This window comes from Cololabis saira, chromosome 15 (assembly GCF_033807715.1).
Source record: "Cololabis saira isolate AMF1-May2022 chromosome 15, fColSai1.1, whole genome shotgun sequence".
In the NCBI taxonomy this organism is placed as follows: Eukaryota; Metazoa; Chordata; class Actinopteri; order Beloniformes; family Belonidae; genus Cololabis; species Cololabis saira.
Genome location: NC_084601.1, coordinates 44957211 through 44976205, shown reverse-complemented (window position 1 = coordinate 44976205; position 18995 = coordinate 44957211).

Genomic DNA, 18995 nt, shown 5'->3' with positions numbered 1-18995 from the left:
AGGTTCTCCGGGAGGCTGTTCCACAATCGGGGACCATAAAAACTGAATGCCGCCTCCCAGTGTGTCCTGGTTCTAACTTTTGCTATGGTTAAAAGGCCAGCACCGGAGGACCTCAGGGTCAGCACAAATCTCCCCTTTTTACAAAGCCTTCTGATCAATTCAGGTCAGTTTCATTAATGTAGTGCTGAATCATCTAGCATCTCAGGGCACTTTCCATATAGAGCAGGTCTACACCATACTCTTCACTATATGAATTCTAATAATATTCACTCAATGAGCAATCCTACCTGCCCACTCTGGAGGTGTGGGCTCATGGCTGGTGCTTGGTGCTGGATCTTGCAGCTGACTCTGACGGGCTACAAGACAAAGTTTCCTAGTTATGTGGCGCCGCGTCACATCATACTATTATTTAAATTATATAATGTTATGTTATTTGTCACAACGCCACGCAATTCATTGACTTGATAATCAACTTCAATGGTGGTTTGCAGGCAAAGTTTAACATCTTGCCTTACCCGTTTCATTCATTTGTCCGCGAGCTCGCTTTTGTGAAAAAGTTGCCAATTTTGGCACACTTTGCTGCATCTGATTCCAGAGCTATTCTCTTTTTTAATCTTTTCTTCTCCGCGCCACCCTTGCTCTATACTCTCCATCTCTCCATCTCTCCATCACCACTGTCCGAGTGCACACATGGTTCCGCGTTACACCAACGCAGAGCCTACGGCGTAGGATACGCGTCGCCGCGTACCCTACGCCGTAGGCAAGCCCACACGCATCAGGGGGCCCATGGCCGAGCCTCTTTTTTTTTTCTTTTTTTTTCTTAATTTATTTATTAAATTTTTTTTTTTTTATGGATTGGGGCAGCTAGAATTGGAGAAACCCATAGACTGTATATAACCAATAAAATCACGTTGATTTTTTTTTTTACTAAAATGGAATGTTTTGATTGGTCAAACAGCTAGCAGTCGGACGTCACTGCCCTTATAAACGCCGCACTGACAGCTCCGAGTTGTGGGAGTGTAGGAGTTTGATTGGAGAAAGATGAGTGAGAGAAGCGGTTGTAGTAAAAGAAAGCGGAAAAGAGAAAAGGAGGAGAGGGAGGAAACTTTTTTAAAAATTGTGCCTTCCATCCAACTTTTTTTCAAAAAGAAGCAGGGATGAGGAGGAAGAGCCGTCGTCGGCTCCGCCGGTACAGCCACCACCGTCGCCAGCTCCGCCGGAGCCGGTCCTGCCGCCGGATCCTCCGGAGGAGGATGCCGGACAAAGCGCGACACAGCCGGTTGCTAGTTGTAGCCACAGCGCGCCGGGGGATGCTGCTTGTTGGATGTACACGCCTTGTACATCCAACAAGCAGCATCCCCCGGCGCGCTGATGGCCATTGAGTCTCAGCTCGTCAAGAAGTTGGACTTTGATGAGATTGTGACTGAGTTTGCTAGTAAGAAAGCAAGAAACTAGTCTTTCTGAGAGAGTGATCATGAGAAAAGAAGATGGGAGTAAAATGGAGAAAGAGCTGAGAAGGAGAAAGAGAGAGAGAGAGATGAATGTGGGAAAAAAAATTTAGAAAAAAAGAAGAAAAAAAGAGAGATGAACCAGAAATGAGAGCCACATTGAAACACAGAGGAGGAGGAGGGGAGAGAGAGAGAGACATTGGAACAAAGGATAGGAGGAGAAAGAGAGACATTGAAACACAGAGGAGGAGGAGTGGAGAGAGAGAGAGACACACAGGTATTGTGTGTGTGTGTGTGTGTGTGTGTGTGTGTGTGTGTGTGTGTGTGTGTGTGTGTGTGTGTGTGTTTTAGTGTGTGTGTGTGTGTGTGTGTGTGTGTTTTAGTGTGTTAGGACAACCTATATTACATTTATTTTTCATTTTTATTTAATATCATAAGGCTTTTAGTCTAGTTGACCAGTGCTATTTTGCATCATTTTAGTATTAGCAGAACATGATGACAGCCACACTGAAACAGAGATGAGAAGGAGAGGAGAGAGACAGACAGGAATGAGACAGCCACAGGTATTTTGTGTGTGTGTGGGTTTGTGTGTGAATAATGTAGGAATCTGACTCTGAATCCACAATCTGGACTTGTGGAGATGAAGCAGCTTTTGTTTGCAAATGCTAATGAGTAACAATATGCTGATAGTCTTGATATTGTAGCTGCTTGCTGAGGAAAGCATAGTTGCAAGTATGTGTAAATCCTGTATGATGGAGGATATCTGCAGGTGCCGATTTTGTCCATTGTAATCATACAGACAGTACCCTATCAGTGTAAATCCTGTATAAGATACAGGTGTTTCCAACAAATAGCAGTCCATAATTCAAAACCCAGTTTGTTTGCATGTTTTTGTGTTTTCGGGGGAGAGGGGGGGCCCATCAAGAATTTCTGCCCAGGGGCCCCTGCCCTCTTAATCCGGGCCTGGCCGTAGGCTCTGCGTTGGTGTAACGCGGAACCAAAAATCCTCCTTTACGTCACGGTGCATCTGCAAAAAAAAAAAAAAAGAGCCGCCAGCGGAGGCGGCCGAGGGACAGGGTAGCGCTTATACATCCATGCGGTAGCATACGTGATCAACCCAGTGCAATGACTGAACACCCCCCCCCCCCCAAACAAAAACTGAACCCCGGCCCTCCCGGCCCAAACATCAGACCGGCCCACCGGCAATTGTCCCGGTCCTCCCGATTAGCCACTCTGTAACTGTAGTATCTATACTTCTACCTGAGTAATGGATGTGAATACTTTTGACACCTCTGTCTTTAACCCTACTTGTCCTGACGTTTCTTGTTTTCTTCACTGACAGCTCTGCTTATAAAAATGGAATACCATACGCAGGTTATACAATTTGTGATAATTCTTAGTTGTTGAAAGCGCCACCTTGCCCTCCTCCAGCTCCACCCAAGTAGATGAAACTATATACACTGATCAAAAGGTAAAACTGTTACAATCTATTAAGATTCCAGATATGCTTTTGGTTGTGTACACGATTTTATATATTGTGGGCGAACCAAGGATTTATCACATCCTCGGAGACACCCGTTAAACGTGGTAAATTGATTGGTGAACTGTTACAAGCCTGTCAACTACCTTCATCTACTGCTTTCTTAAATGTGAAGCCCACACCCAGTCCAAGGACCCTGTTTCACTAGGCAATGCTTCGGCTGACCATGCAGCAAAAGAAACTGCCAAATTTGGCTTACCTGTCTATGTAAAGCTCTGCCCTTCTATACCCACTAACGACCTGGCTTCTCCTAATGATGTAGCCCTCCTACAAGAGACTGCTGATGTGAAGGAGCATAGATTGTAGCTTTCCCATGGTTGTAAAAATGTAAATAATTTGTGGGTCAGCAACGACGGCCGCGTTGTGACACCCACATCCTTGTACCCGTGAATAGCACGCATGTCACATAGTTGATCACATGTGAGCAAAGGGGGAATGTGTCAGATAGTGTTGAAAGACTGATAAGCTCCTATAAAAAAATATTGCGAGCATTATCAACACTTCCCCCCACTGTGACCTTTTTGTTTTGATACTTTTATTAGGGGGTAAGGCACAGTTGAACAGGAATAAACAAAAAAAAGATATACAGTCTACCTCCTTTTTTTTTTTGGATTAAGAACAGAACAAAAAATCCACACAAAACAATAACAAATACACGAAAATTATTATATTCTTATATATAAGTAATATTTAAGTATTAAAGCTAAACAGTATGAATTAAAAAATAGATGAATAAAAAGGGGGAGAAAAAAAAAAAAACCCCAAAGCAAAAAAAAAAAAAAAAAAAAAAAAAACCCAAAAACAAAAGAAAAGTAAATAAAAAGATAAATAAAAAGGAGGAAGAAAGAGAGGAATAAGAGAAGAGAGGGAGGGGGGGTCCGTCAATCAGGAGGCAGGGACTGGAGAGAGTGGAAGAATGTAAGATGGGGAAGCCACTTATTATAAAATTTGTTGCAACTACCCTTCAGTGAATATTTAATCCTTTCCAGCTTCAGAAAAAACATGGTGTCGTTGAGCCACTGGGTACTAGAGTACTGTAGTACTAGTACTCTAGGTACTAGTACTACAGTACTGTAGTACTAGTACTAGAGGAGCCTTAGTCGACTTCCAGTGGAGAAGAAGGTGGCGTCTTGCCAGTAAGGAAGTAAAAGCCAAAATGTCTATTTGATTTGAAGTAAACCGGCCATGGTCCTCTGGGAGCCCGAATATGGCAACATGGGGGGGAGACTTTTATATTCACGAGAGTATTTTTGACATGGTGTCAAAATAATTCCACCAAAAGCGAGAAAGTAGTGAGCAAGAGTAAAACATATGGGTTAAATTGCAGGACGAGGCATGACATTTGTCGCTTTCGTCAGTGACACTGGGATAGATCTGTGAGAGTCGAGCTTTAGAAAAGTGAACTCTAAACAGAACTTTAAACTGTATAAGTGTAAGACGAGCGCAGGATGAACTTGTGCTTTTTTTTTAAGAGCAGCGTCCCACCAGTCATCCTCCAAATTTAGATCCAGTTCATCTTCCCAGACAGCCCTAACTTTAATAACTGGAGAGAGATCGAAAGACAGAAGGTCATCGTAAACCTTAGAGATCAGTGATTTTTGAAGTGGATCATGGTTTAAAAGCACCTCCCACTGTAGAGTCGGCGGAGAGGATGGAAAAACTGGAAACAAAGCTTTAGCGCAGTGTCTAATCTGAAAGTATCGAAAGAGATGAGAAGGCGGGAGATTAAATTCACCTGAGAGATCTGCAAAGCTGCAAAAGATACCATCCTTGTAAAGATCTCCAAAACTTTTCAGGCCCTTATTATGCCATATGAGAAAGGTTGAATCTGTACGTGGAGGTCGAAATAAATGATTGTTCAGTAATGGAGCTAAAGTAGATGCTGACTTAAATTTGAAGTGTTTCCTAAATTGATACCAAATTTTAAGTGTGGAGTGAACCACTTGATTATTTGTAAAGACAGAGAGGTTGGATGGAATAGATGAGGTAAGTAGAGCAGGTAAAGAGGATGAAATGCATGACTGTGCCTCCAATTTACACCATGGCATATTCACCGATTTGAACCAAAATTAAATTTTTTGAATATGTGCTGCCCAATAATACAGTTGGAAATTGGGAAGTGCCAGTCCGCCATTGAATTTACATCTCTGAAGTGTGGATTTGCGGATTCTAGGAGCCTTCCCACACCATAAGAAGTCAGAAATAGTTTGATCAATTATTTAAAAAAAGTGTTTTTGGTAAGAAAAGTGGAAGACAATGGAACAGAAATAGAAATTTGGGCAAAATGTTCATTTTAACTGCGTTAATTCTTCCAATTAACGAAAGAGGTAAGCTTTTCCATCTATGGAGGTCAGATTTAAATTGTAGACATTAAAGGTGAGAGATTAGCAGAAAAAAGAGAGCTTAACGTTCTGGTTACGTTGATCCCAAGATACCTAAAGCCGGAAGGACTAATCTTAAAAGGGATATCTGACTGTACGAGCTGTGTTGCTGAGTCATTAATGGGATAGCATTCACTTTTAGATACGTTCACTTTATAGCCTGAGAAAGACCCGAATCTCTGGAAAGCAGATAAAATTGAAGGAATGGAGAGGACAGGATCCGAGACGTATAACAATAAGTCATCAGCGTAAAGTGACTTAAAGTGAGCTTATATTCTGTTCCCAATCGGGAGATCCCAGTAAAAGTGGGGGAGGACCTCAGAAAGATTGACAGGGGCTCTATAGCTAGTGCGAATAATAGGGGAGAGAGGGGACACCCCTGTCTGGTGCCACGGGCTAGAGTAAAAAAATTGGATTGAATGCCATTAGTGGAAACGCTTGCTTGTGGAGACGTGTAAAGGAGACGTATCAAAGAAATGAACCCATTCCCCAGCCCAAACATCTTCAGTACAGTAAATAAATAGTCCCATTCAATCCTATCAAATGCCTTTTCAGCATCGACTGAGATTACGACTTCAGGTGTTGTGGTGACAGTTTTAGAGTGAATAATATTTAAAAGTGTCCGCACATTAAATAATAACTGTCGCCCCTTAACAAATCCTGTCTGTTCATTTGAGACAATAGTTGGCACAATGTTCTCCAAGCGATAAGCCAAGGCTTTAGCAAGGATCTTAGCATCTACATTTATTAACGAAAGAGGTCTGTATGAGCCGCAGAGAGTTGGATCCTTATCTTTTTTTAAGAGGAGACTTATGGAGGCTTGCCTTAAAGTGGGAGGGCGAGTGCCATGTTCCAGTGATTCCTTATAAACAGCATGCAATAAAGGGGACAATTTATCCTGAAATTTCTTAAAAAATTCCACTGGAAATCCATCAGGGCCAGGAGCTTTGTTATTTTGCATATTTCTCACAGCGAGATTAATTTCTTCTACCGTTAATGGCGAGTCAAGATTTTTAGCAGCATCGGCACCTATAACAGGAAAGTTGAGGCTATCGAAGAATGAATTCAATTCAGTGGAGCCAGATGGAGATTCAGACGTATATAAAGAGGAATAAAATGAGTGAAAGACAGAATTAATGGCGGTGGGATCCTGATGCAATGAGCCTGATGAATCTTTTATCTGAAGGATCATACGTGAGGCTGCCTGGCGACATAACTGATGAGCCATGAGCCGACTTGCCTTGTCTCCATGTTCATAATATACGGAGCGTGATCGTAAGAGAAGTCGCTCTGCGTCATTAGTGGTAAGGAGATCAAATTCAGTCTGTAAATCGACACGTTGCTTAAGAAAACTGGGAGAGGGGAAAGTAGCAAGTTGTTGGTCCAATTTTGTGATCTTAATAGAGAGTTCTTGTAATTTGGCTTTCTGGGACTTATTCAAGTGAGCAGAGAAGGAGATAATTTGTCCCCGCAAATATGATTTTAATGATTCCCACAGCAGTGAAGATGAAATTGGTTCCATATCATTTTGATTTATAGAGATGTAATCATCAATTTTAGTTGTAATAAAATTGGTGAACTTATCATCTGAGAGAAGTAATGTATTGAACCTCCAAGATGTTGAGTAGCGTGGCTGTGAAGAGAACTGAATATCCAGAGAAAGAGGAGCGTGGTCGGAAATCACAATAGGATGATAATCAACAGACAGTACTTTGGGAATTAGTTTAGCATCAATAAAATAATAATCAATCCGAGAGAAAGATTGATGCATCTGAGAAAAGAAGGAATATTTTTTGGTACGAGGGTTATAAAATCTCCAAGGATCGGTGCAACCGTTCTTGGACACAAAATCTGAAAGAGACCTCGACATTGAAGAAGGAGTCAGATTTCGTGGGCTGGAGCGGTCTAGTTTGGGGTCAATTACGCAGTTCATATCCCCGCCAATTATAAGAAGACTGTCGTTCAATGAGGGGAGACATTCAAAAAGCTTGTTCATAAAGTGTGGGTTGTCAAAATTGGGGGCATATATATTAACTAATAATATGGGAATATGAAATAGCGTACCCGCCACAATTAAGTATCTGCCGTTTTTGTCTGAAATCACCTTAGAAGCTGAAAAGTGCATTGACTTACCAGTTAATATAGCAACCCCCCTGGCCTTAGAGTTGAAATCAGAGTGAAACACCTCAGAAACCCAGGGACATTTAAGTCTGACCTGGTCTTTGGTGCGCATGTGGGTTTCCTGAAGGAACACTAAGTTAGCTTTAAGACGTCTCAGGTGAGCAAATATTATCGATCTCTTAATTGGACTCCCCATGCCTTTAATATTCCAGCTCAACAACCTCACAGAAGTACCAGTATTAGTGGCCATATGTTAAATTCCTAAAGATAGAGATGTACCGAATGCGGATCCCCAAGGAAAGAAAGAAAGAAAGAAAGAAAGAAAGAGAGAAAGAAAGAAAGAAAGAAAGAAAGAAAGAAAGAAAGAAAGAAAGAAAGAAAGAAAGAAAGAAAGAAAGAAAGAGGAAAGAAGAAAAAAAAAAAAAAAAGGAGGGGAGAAAAAATAATTAAATAAAAAAGGGGGAAAATTGAAAAGAACAACAAACTTAACCTACTGAACCCCCCACCCCCCACCCCCCAATTGCATTTACAACGACCCCATCCCCAAACGATGGAGAACCCAGTGCAAACTCCAGAAGGAGTCAGATCCCTGAAAAGAACACTTACGGCTTTAAGCATAACTAATAACTAACAAGCTTCGTGTTGAGCTCCTGCAAGCCCAGCAACATTAACAGAGAGGTACAACCAATCACGACCAAGTTAAACTGAAAACCACATACCGTGTATATATGGGAGAAAAAAAAAAAAAAACCTGACACTGATGAACTGAAAAAAGTTCAACTAGACTTTGAGCGACGTGATGAAAGCGCTGGCCTCCTCTGCCGACCTGAACTCCCTCTCTGCGCCGTTGTGAGTGATGTGGAGGCGGGCGGGGTACAGCAGACCGTAGCGGATCCCCGGGATCTCGCGGAGCCGGCGGCGGACGTCATTAAAAGCAGCTCGGGCACGGGCCGTCTTCTGGGTGTGGTCGGGAAAGACAGAAAAAGTCAACTCTCCACACGTAATCCGTTGCTGAGCCCTGGCTCGGCGCAATATATCCACACAGTCTGTATGATAGTGCAGACGGGCGATGATGGGACGAGGGCGCTCTCCGGTTTTCGGTTTCGGCTGGAGGGTGCGGTGCGCCCGGTCCAGGAGAGGCTCCTTCTCCAGCTTAAAAGCATCCTTGAGCAGAGAGGGAATATCCGTAACAGCAGAAGAGGTGGAAAAATCTTCAGGAATTCCCACAATCCGTATGTTATTGCGCCGGGATCTCGCCTCCAGATCCTCGCATTTACCATCCAGCCTCATCAGTTCAGCTGACAGATGCTCCACTTTAGCCTGTAAGGTTGTGATGTCATCGGTGCAGGATGAAAGAGACGTCTCCATTTCACCCACGGTGTTCTTCAGAGCGCGCACATCAGACTGGATGTTTGTAATGCTGCTTGATAATTCCGACTTCACCGCTTGCAGCTCAGTCTTGATGCTCAACAGGTTCTCATTTAAGGCAGCCTGAAGCTCCGCTCTGAAAACAGCCGCCATCTCAACGCGGAGTGATGCGAGCAGCTCGGCCTTAAAGTCGTGTGAAGGAGCGGCCCCGGCCGCCTCGGCCAGGCTGGACGGGGGGTCACCACGAGGCGGGGATGCGGCGTGCGAAGAAGGCTGCGGCGGTGGTGCGGATGGTTTGAGTTTTGGAGGCATTTTGGTCGGCAAAAATACGGGGCCAAAGTTGAATAATGAAGGTCGGGAAAAATACACCGAAGGAATATGAAAAAGCTATTTATAGATATTTTTAAAAGTTGTTGCAGGAGCTCAAAAAAAACCCGTCCTACTCCATTAGTCGCTACACCGGAAGTCACTGTGACCTTTTTGAAGCTCTGCAAATAGACTTTATTCATAAACCAAAATGTGAGGGATATGAAAATGTGTGAAAATTATTATTATTTATTTCAACTCTGTGGTCTGTTCCACTCCGTTCTGCTTTTGTTTTAACTGGAGTTTCAGCAATGTTCTTTCTTTCTTTCTTTCTTTCTTTCTTTCTTTCTTTCTTTCTTTCTTTCTTTCTTTCTTTCTTTCTTTCTTTCTTTCTTTCTTTCTTTCTTTCTTTCTTTCTTTCTTTCTTTCTTTCTTTCTTTCTTTCTTTCTTTCTTCTCTATATATATATGAATATGACTTTATTCATATACCAAAATGCGAGGGATATGAAAAATGTTCTTGTATGTGTAGAGCATTTTATACCAAACAATTCAGTTCTATATATGAAGAAGATGGACTTCCATGCCATGGATGAGTCCATGATATCATTTTATTCTGCTCTAACCTCTGCCGTTCAGTCAATCCACAGAAAAAATAAAAGCTGTCCAGTCTCCTCCTAGTGGCAAACCATGCCATAACCTCCAACTCGGAGACTTTGTGTCAGAAAAAAAACCTCGCTGGTCCAAGACTCAACACGTCCTGCTCACCACCGACACTGCAGTCAAGTGTGAGGGGTGTCTAACCTGGATCCACGCATCCCACTGCAAGATAACAACACCTCCCCCATGCACCGGAAACCAGCTGATTCCCTCCTCTTCCTGGTCCTCGTCCTCACCACCGTCGGAGCCAGTGAAAGAAGCAACGCAGGCCCGTAAAGCCCAGAAGTAGCTGAACTCCAACACCCCAAGAAATCCACGACTGGCAGAGGAGCAGAGGAGCAGAGGAGCAGCGCAGGCCGCAGAGGCCCAGAATCAGATGCATTGTACATGCCAAGACACTCACATCTGTCACAGGAACATGACAGATAACCTTACAAATACCACAAACAAAACCTATTACTTCATGTGACACCTGTTACATTTTGAACTTCAATTCCTCTTAGGAGCACTGCACCTGTCACAAACCCCCACAAACCAGACAATTATACTGTGACATCGAGATGTGTCTCCACACTCTCCTTCTGAAGAACCGCTTGTTAAGCCTAAAACAAGCCAAAATCCACTGCCCGATTCCATTAAGGATTATAGCTACCCTGCTACAATGGTTAATCACTGTTCCATACATCTACCAAAAGGTGTTTACTGGATTTGTGGCATGAAGAATTATGAATACCTTCCAAACGGCTGGTCTGGGCCATGTGGTACCAGCCATGAGAATCGTTCTAAGGTTCACTTGCAAAATATGTATGACTCAAACTACTACTAAAATTATGTACTCCACTGTAACTCCACCTGTACCATCAGTGGAGGAGGAAAATTCAGACTTTCTGTTCAAAGTTGAGATTGACTGTAATTGAACATCACAAAAAAAAAAAAAAAAAAGGTTGCCCCAGCCTCATACCCCCGCTTGACCCATTGTCACGCAAGTTCCGGCGTCCTGAATTCCTGCTGAGATGGCACCGTGGAAGTGGCTTTGACTTCCAGCCCCTGCAGAGACGAGGACTTGATCCACGGAGATGCCATATCATGGACTTCCTGACTCCTCAGGGGGTAGTTCCAAACAGAACGATCACATCCGACTGTAAACAGCTTTTAATTGCTCTTTGTCTTTTACCTTTAATTGTTGATTCTTACCGTCTGCGCTTTGAACTTTTTGTATAAAAACCCTGTGGCCAAATCACTCTGGGTCGGCACACCAACCAAGACACGCGTCTGTGTAGGTCTGCTCACCGCCGGCTGAATAAAATCTCTCAATCCCACAGCGGATTCCTGAACTGGACTTTATATTATTCTTCAACAAGAGGAATGAGTGGATACATTTATTTTTATTTTCTTTTTTATTAATTTTAATATTCATTTTTTTTTTTTTTTTTTTTTTCACTTTAGTTTTTATTTCAATTTTTTCCTTTACAAAGGTGGGACAACTCAATCAAAATAGTACTAAAACAAGTACAGAACACATTAAAAAAAAAAAAAAAATAAAACAACATCAACATTTGGGAGTCACTTTCCAAGCAATCTGTCCATATTCCATTTTCTTTTCCACAATCAAGTTTTTTTGTTTTGTCGTTGTTCCGTCATAAATATTGTCCTTCCCGTTCATTTCTCTTTGAACTGGGCTTCCTGCAGCCTTAAGCCATGTATCATTTATTCGTTTGTGTAGATTTCCTCGACCAGGTGAATCCATTGTTCTTGAGTAGCGGTGTCTTCCCTTCCCCATTTCTTCGTGATAGCTTTCTTAGCTGCTGTTAGTTATATTTTTACCAGGTATCTGTCCTTCGTTCTTATATTTTCTTCACTTAGGTTACACAAATACAATACCGTACAAGATAAAGGAATCTTATATCCAAGTATTTTCATCAATGTATCGTGTAACGTTTTCCAGAACCATCTGATTTTATCACATTTCCAGAAAATGTGTGAGTGATCCACATTCATTGTTCCACAGCCTCTCCAACAAGGCACATTTTTGTTCAACTGTTTACTCTTGACTTTGGGTGAAATAAAAAAGCTTACCAGATTTTTCCAGGAGAACTCCCTCCAGATCCGCGAATTGGTGGATGTGTGGTGTATTTTCCACATGTTTAGCCACTCTTCATCCGTGATTTTTATCTTAAATTCAGATTCCCATTTTCTTTTATGTATGTAGTTGAATGTTTATTTGATATTCATTTTTTATATAGCTCAGAAACAATTCTAACTTTATTTTTTTTGTATGAATTGATTATGAGTTGGATCACACCATTCACTTCTCCGGAGGGGTCCATCCTAATCTCTTTCAGAAAGTAATCTCTTAATTGCAGGTACCTATAGAATTCCTGGTTATCCAAATCAAATTTTTCTTTTATATTTTGGAAACTCTCCAGCTGCCCGTTCTTCACTAACACACACCACGCTGTGATTCCCTTATTTGTCCACCGCTTAAACCCTTTATCGTATCTAGCTGGTTTGAATTTGCTATCATATGCTACCCATTTTAATGAATTAGCCTCTTTTTGAATCTTATATTTTTTTATCATGCTGAACCATAATTTTAATGTAAACACCGTTATTGGGTTTATTTGGTTTTTAATCACCTTGTATGTGTCTTCATCTCCTATAATACTCTGTACTGGGTATTCACCAAGCTGTGTTTCCAACTCTTTCCACTTTGCAGTGTAATCTGGTTTGCACCATTCAACAATATACCTCAGCTGGGCTGCATGAAAGTATGCTTTCAAATTGGGAAGTCCCATCCCACCACCTTCTTTTGGCAGCTGGAGAGTCTCCAATCTTATTCTAGGTCTCTTTCCACCCCAAACAAACCTTGAAATCATTCTATTCCAGCTCATAAACTGAGACTGTGGGACCTCTACTGGTAAAGATTGGAACAAGTACAGAAGTCGTGGTAAAACATTCATCCTGATTATCTGGATTCGTGAGCTGAAGTATAGTGTTAGTGTGGACCATCTTTCAATATCTTTTTGTATTTCCTGATTAATCTTACCATAGTTTGACTTATATAGTTTAGATAATCCTTTCGTGATTATTACCCCCAAGTATTCAATTCCCTTAAGTTTCCAATTAAGTTTAAATAATTCTTGGATCTCTTTTGATGGACTATAGTTAAGTGATAATGGCCCGGTTTCCCAGATCAGTTAAGTAGTTCTTAACAGCGAAAGACTTCTTTCAAACCTTCTTAAGGAGCCTGTGAAAGAAAATCGCGTTTCCCAGAGTTGCTCTTAGCTTAAGTATCTCTTTCATTAAGAAGGAAATGAAAGATGCTGCTGACCCAGTCTTTACAACCATCTTAGTGAACAAAGACTCACAGATCCAGCCGCGTCAGGCAAATCAATATCACACCAAGCAATGAGATATTAAAACAATGCAGCCCGCACAAATTTGTATCTATTTTATACTTTAGATTTATATTGTTTAGCATTCATTGGTGACAGCAAAGGGGGAAAAAAAAGAAAAATAAGGAATAACAAGTGTGTTCCTGTATATGCTTTATGCATTACGCACAAATAAAACGATCATCATGAATATAATTTATTTGATAATTTGGCTGCTATACAGCATATTCTCGCTGTCCAGGCAGCCGTGACACTGATCCTCCTGCCGAGCCCGAGCCCAAGCCCACATGTGTGATGACAGGGAATTAGTGCATTGAGGAGCAGCTCTGCGTGTCTCCACCAGTTGTGCTAGTTACTGAAAAATAGTAACTAGTTAGCGTTACTACTTACTTCATTAAAAAGTAACTCAGTATCTCAGCTACTTAGACCAAAAAGTAATGCATTACTATGAAACGTATACTATGAAAAGTAACTTTTTAGTTACTTTAAATAAAAACATTATTTTAAATGCTCCCATTAATGCCCCTCTAGCCTTCATTCCAGCAGGTACTGTATGGATTTACATTGTGCATCGTGTTCTGCATTCTAAACAGTCTCCCGCTTCTTCACTTCCTGTATCAATAACGTTGGTTGCTTAGCAACAATGCTGAGAACGGCCAATGAGCTTCAGCAGCAGCTGAAGAACAGGAGCCTTTGATGAATCGTTCATTACAGTCCTCAAATATAATAACCAATGGTGGCATGTCGGTTTATAAGAATATTTTTGCCCAGAAGAAAAAAGAGCGAAGACAACGACCCATAACTATTTTCTTCTCTTGAAAAAACACACCTGCACCGCGGGGTTTAGGAGAAAAAGACGCTACAGAGTCGGGATGCAGCGGCTCAGAAGAGCAGTGGAATACGTGCGAGGCGGGGCTGATCTCTGCAATTTGAAGCCCTCTATAATTGTAAAAAGAATTTCACTTATCACGGGTTCTTTTTGGAACATAACCCCTGAAAAACCAGGTATTGCTGTAATTCCACGTTGCGAAACTCGCCTTAATTCTCTCGGCTCGCCATGACCGTCATGTTTTTGAACGCACACACGCCCACTACGTTTCCTCTGGTCTGTGTGTGTGGGGAAAAAAAAGCTTCACTGTATCCAGAAATAACGGAGTTCACATTTAATAAAAACAATCCATTTCCTCATTATTCTCTTACCAAAACTACTTCTTATTTAGTTGCAGTCTTGTTTTCATCATGAAAAAGGGTCATTGAATTATATTTATCATCTTAATTTTTCATTATAACACACAACGCACATGCAGCAGGGAATTAGTGCGTTAGGTAGCAGTGCTGCATGTGAAAATGCGCTGATAGTGATCGGTGATCGATTTGCCTGGCATCGATTGATTTGGTTTCAGAACTGGACAGCTGCTCCAAAAAGCTTCTGAAAGAGCGAAACTAAAGGACGGTGTTAAGAAGTCATCTGGGAAACACCCGTATCTTAGGGTCCTCTCTTAGGTGAAACCTTCTTTGAACCTCTCTTAAGTCCTTAAGAGAGGTTGGATCTGGGAAACCCGGCCAATATCTGTGTCTTTGCAACATTTATTTTATATCCAGATAGATGTCCGAATGCTTCCAAAAGTTTAATCAACGCAGGTAATGATTCATTTGGGCGTTCGAGGTAGGTTATGACGTCATCTGCGAAAAGTCCTATTTTTTTGTTCCACGCCATTCACCACTACTCCTTTGATCTCTTGTTACTGTCTTATAGCCTGCGCAAGCGGCTCTATAAAAAGGGCAAATAGAGTGGGTGATAGGCAGCATCCTTGTCTTGTTGATCTCTGTATACTAATTTTGTCTGTCAGGCTCCCATTGACTTTAATTCTTGCAGTTGGTTGTTGATAGAGTGTCTTTATGCACTGTATTGATTTATTATTAAAGCCAAATCTCTCTAACACTTTATATAAAAATTTCCAACTGACACAATCGAAAGCTTTTTCTGCGTCAATACTTACTAATACAGTGCTCTTTTTGTCTTTTCTTGCTTGTTCCACTACATGTAGTGTTCTTACTAATATTGTCATACGTCTGGCGCCCTCTTATAAAGCCTGTTTGATCTTCCTCTATTATTTCTGATATGAAGGAGTTTAGTCGTTTAGAGATTATTGTTGTATATATTTTATAGTCAACATTTAATATTGAAATTGGTCTATAGTTTGCACAGTGTTCTTTATCCTTTCCTTGTTTTGGAATGACTGTAATTATTGCCTCAGCCCATGATGGGGGTATTTTATTGTTTTGGAGAGTCCAATTGAAAGAGGCAAGGAGCAGTGGTGACAGCTCTTCTCCAAACATCCTATACCACTCTGCTGGGTATCCATCGCTCCCCGGTGATTTATTGTTTTTCAATTTATTTATTGCATCTTTTACCTCCTCCAGTGTAATCTCTGCTGTTAATTTATCATTTTGCATACGTCCAATTGAGGGTAAGTCTAGCATCTCCAGGAATGTAATCATATCATTCTCATCTGCAGATGTAGGTTGTGCATATAGGTCTTGATAATATCTTTGGAAGATATCCTCAATACCATCTGGACTAGATACTATCTTACCTGTATGAGGATCTTTAATTTTGTATATATTACTAATTGCTTGCTGTTTTTTTATACGCCTTGCCAGTATTTTTGTGGCCTTTGATCTTACTTCATGATAGCCCAGTTTAAAATATCTATTCTTTTTTTCAATTTCGTCCAAAAGTATGTCATTAATTTTTGTTTTGGTTTCTTTAATTTGTTGACTTATCTTGGGGTCGTTAGTATTTTGGTATTCCTGTTCCGATACTCTTAGCCTTTCACGGTACATTTTATAAGCCTCCATTTTTGTTCTTTTTGCATGTGCAGTTTCAGGTATCAGTTTTCCTCTAATGACTGCCTTCATGGCATCCCAAAAAATCATTGGGTCTACAGCGCAGTTGTTATTTTCCTCTAAGTATCTTTCGATTTCCGTTTTTACCTTCTTCCTTGTTTGGTCATTATTCATAATTCCCAGATTAAGTCTCCATACTGTATGCCGTCTTCTGTTGTTTAAATGTATTGTTAAATAGAGTGGGTTATGATCTGACACATCTGCGCCCCCTATCCTGCACTCTTGTACCATATGGTTATCCTCTGCATTCATAAAAAAGTAATCTATCCTTGAATGGACTTTATGTGCTGCGGAGTAATGCGTGAAGTCTTTTTCCAGGGGGTGTTGATTCCTCCAGACATCAATCATTCCCATCTCCTCCAAGGATACGTTTATGAATCTTGTCAAATGCATTTTATTTTTTTAAGACTAGTTGTGTCTATTCTGTGGTCTCTAATAACATCTAGGTCTCCCCCACAGACCAAAATACCTCCTGTTTCTGCTATCATGTCATCAAATAGACATTTAAAAAAAGATTTGTCACTTTCCGGGGGGGCATATATGTTTACCAGTGTTACTAGTTCATTCTCTAGTCTTCCTTTCACTATAATGTATCTTCCTTCCTTGTCCCTGCATTCCTTCTCAAAGTCAAACTTAGTGGAATTTGGTATTAGAATCACTAGTCCTCTTCTACATCCTCCTTTAAATGAGCTATAATATAAATTCCTGTAGCCATATTTTTTAAGTTAGTCATGTTCTGATTGTGACAGGTGGGTCTCCTGTAGAAAAATGATTTGTGCTTTTTCTTTTTTAAGTTTTGTTATGACCTTTTGTCTTTTAATGGGATTATTCAGTCCATTTACATTCAACGACATTATTTTGATATGGTTAGTCATCATTTTGTTTTGCTATTATTTGTAAGTATACTCCCAAACATTTCTGAACAAAACACTCATGAACAGTAAATAAAACAACATAAACCAAAACAATTGTGACCTCCAACAATGGGGTGAACTGTGCCCCGAGTCCCCGTTGGTGGGTGAAGGGGAGATCCTCATCTCTCATGGGGGCCCCTTCCTAGACTTGATTTAGTTCCTAGTGAACTGGTCTAGATTTGTCCAACTATAGAAAAGAAAACTAAACATCTCCCGGTCGGGAAAAATACTATCAGTGTTGAAGTTTATGTTTCACTGTAACCTTTCTCCAGTGCATGTTTATGTTTTCCTGAGATACTCCTGCAGCTTCTCTCTGGCACGCTGCGTTGCTTCACGTCTCGCCTCCTTCCCTCTGACCCGCTGCCACTCCGGTGTTACTCGTGTCTTCTCCCCCGCCGGCGCCGCCGGCGCGCTGTCATCTCCCGGTGGGTCTGTGATGAATCCTCTCTCTCATCGCCTGCGCGGCTTCCACGGCGGTGTCGTATGTTTTCACTCCGCTGCTCCAGTGTATCCGCATTTTAGTCAGCTGCGTCTGGAAACATATTTTTTTTTCTTTGAGCACCCTTTTAATGCCCATGTATGCAGGGTCGGCGCCAGAGCAAATATTCAGAGGGGGCACAAGGCTTATTAGGGTGGGCACCAAATCAGTCGTGTAGGACAGCATTTTAAAGAAAAAAGTGCATTCTCACTGCTTTCCTAACAATATGTCTTAAACATGTTGAGAAATCAAATCACAACACCTTGTCCTCACTGCATGCGACACGAGCGAGTGTCAGCGTCAAAAACAATTCCATTGCTTTATTTTTTATTGCACTGTCCATACTGGTTGCGAGCGGCGCAGCGCGACGCGGCGCCGTTTTGAGCTGGCGTTTCTTCCTGTCGCTGGCGTTGAAAGCCGGTTGGAAGCGCTGTTGGAAACAGTCATTTCAATACAAGAACCTCAATAAAGTGGCAGCTGCTGGAGGGAGATCGCCAGGGAGCTGGAAGGTTCTGATAAGATAATAAGATATAATAATAAGAATCTTATTAGGGCTTAATTTGTGCCGGATCCTGCCGGAACAAGATCCAGTACCTATTTGATTGGATCCGGCACCTCCTTTTATCCATATTCTCTCTGTGTTTTGTTTTCTCATTGAAGTTCATAGATCGCCTGTTTGTCTATTTCGGATGCATTTAATCAGAAAAAAGAGAAGAGAGCCCTTTTCTCTGCGCTCCTTATCTCCTGCGCGGTGCGTCCCGTGATCGTCTCCATCACCAGCGGTTTCCCAAATGCAACTCTGGATCATTTCTCGTGTCCTCTGCTTTTTCCCCACATCCCAATAATGATCTGGGGCCTCATCTATAAAGCTTGCTTGCGCAGAAAAAGCGCCTGAAAGTTGCGGAAGCCACCTTCTACGCAAATCCTCGGATCTAAAAAGAAAAAACTTACCGAAAAATCTGCGTATCTTTACGGCAACTAGGACCCTCCCGTAAGAATTCACTTAAGACACGGGGAACTGGCGACGCAGGCTGTGAGGTGGTGAAATGAAGCCAGATTCATGTCATACTCTTAATAATGTCATCACATATCACAACATATGTCAGGCTTAAAATAATAAAATAATAAAATAAAATAATATAGCGCTGATCGTGTTCCTCTGTGTGTGAAGCTCAGTCAGTCAGGACTCTGGTGCTGCTGGAGCTGCAGCCTCTTCTTCACCCACCGCTTTAGGACAGAACAAATGAGGGGCTGCGTTTAGGGAGCCCCACGGAGCCCCTCATTTCTTCCCTAAAGGGACACAGATTTTTTTTTCATATATATGAGTTTTACGCGCGCGTGAAACCTTTACGTGCTGCTTGTATATGGTGCCTAAATTAGGGTCCCGCGTCAAAACGACGCAGAGCCTACGGCGTAGGGTACGCAGCGACGCGCACCTACGGCGTAGGCTCTGCGTCGGTGACGCGGAACCATAA